This window comes from Brachyistius frenatus, unplaced genomic scaffold, assembly GCF_029030835.1.
Source record: "Brachyistius frenatus isolate BFR_SWC_R1_liver_20210118 unplaced genomic scaffold, ASM2903083v1 Contig_44, whole genome shotgun sequence".
Taxonomy (NCBI): Eukaryota; Metazoa; Chordata; class Actinopteri; family Embiotocidae; genus Brachyistius; species Brachyistius frenatus.
Genome location: NW_027210643.1, coordinates 1,168,237 through 1,169,892, shown reverse-complemented (window position 1 = coordinate 1,169,892; position 1,656 = coordinate 1,168,237).

The following is a 1,656-nucleotide window of genomic DNA, read 5'->3' as shown; positions in this document are numbered from 1 at the left end:
AGGGGGCTCTCAGGGGGGGAGCTGCTGCAACAGGCTGCCACTAGCGTGGTGCCAGGTAACCTGACCTAAGGTGCATGTTTTTGGATGATGGGAGGAAGCCGGAGAACCCGGAGAGAACCCACGCAAGCACAGGGAGAACATGCAAACTCCGCACAGAAAGGCCCAGGACCGGATTCGAACCCCGAACCTTTTTGCTGTGAGGCGACAATGCTAACCACTGCACCACCGTGCCACCCTAAAGAAGGCTGATGGTTTCAGGCACATTTTGGACTTTAAAAAAAAAAATGGTATGAACTTTTGATTAACTCTTTTTTATGTTACCAGACATTAACACTACACTACATGTACAGGTTGTCCTTTAAAAAAAACTATAACACTGTGTTTATGTAGCATTGTACAGTATATTCAAAGCCATCAGTTCAGCTAAGTGCAGCATTTAATGCTAACAGGACATTTCCGTGTAGCTAAAGGACAATGATTAGAAGCTGTCCTGTTCATGTAAAGAATCTGCTGAGTGTTGAATGCTTTTTACATTTTGCTGCAAGGTGATAAACTAAAAGACACTCTTGGTTCTTGAAACCTGCCTCTCGGGAAAGTATTCCTCCGGGTTAAAATCTTTACAGACAATATATTGGATAAAACTACCATGGCTGCAACTAGGTATCCATCAGAAGCGTGTAAAACACCCGTCAGTATTTGGGACGATATCATGTCAGTGTCACGTTTTGCCTCGTCCAGACATGAAATGGTGCGTTAGGTTTATGCACCAAAAACCATGCGGTTACATTCAGGAAAAGATCCTGGTTTGGGTTAGAATAAGAACTTTTACATCAGTAATGTGACATGTATGTATCACATAAGTTACTCAAGGTACGTCACACAAGTTATGTTTGTCTGTTACTACCGTGGGTCCCCTCAGCACAAAGACACTGCACCAGCTCCAGTATGTGTTTATTTAGGCCACGGTATCGATCTGTCACAGTCTCTGTGCTCTCCTGCCGTGCCTCCGAGCACACGCTCAGCATCTGATCCTCAGCCACTCTCCTGCTCAGCATCCCCAGGAGTGAGAGCCGTGCTACTGCTGGACTTTATGGGGGGAGAGAGACAATCAGTGATTCGATGCACCTGCGCTAATTAAGTCTCTCCCTGGCACCGTTCCCTGAACCACTCCCCCAATCAGTCCCTCCTGCAGCTGACCCAAACCACGCCCCGCTACCACACTTACTTACGTTTCTCACGGATCCGAGCACCTGTCGTCCAGGTGAAAGTCCAATGATTGTTCCATCCAATCATCCCCTAACCCTTCAAATCACTTTGTACTTCACCACATGACTTCTGCACTCAACCTCCTTCTTCCACCCTGGTCAAACACGGGTGTACTTTTCAGGCCTGTGCGAGAAAACGAACACGACACTGACGTGCTATCCTGTAGTGGACTGACAGGTGTCTTACCTGCTTTAGTGTGGTACACATCTGGACAGGGTTACTCTGGTAATTACAGCCCCAAAATGAAGCACTTTGGTAAATTTGTTAATCATCTGATTTCCCTCTGTTTGAGAAATTTATGGGGAAATTCACAACCTAGATCTTAAGTACACACATTCACTCACTGACAAGCAGCAAAAGCGGACATCGTGCTTTTCTTTAGATTTAGAA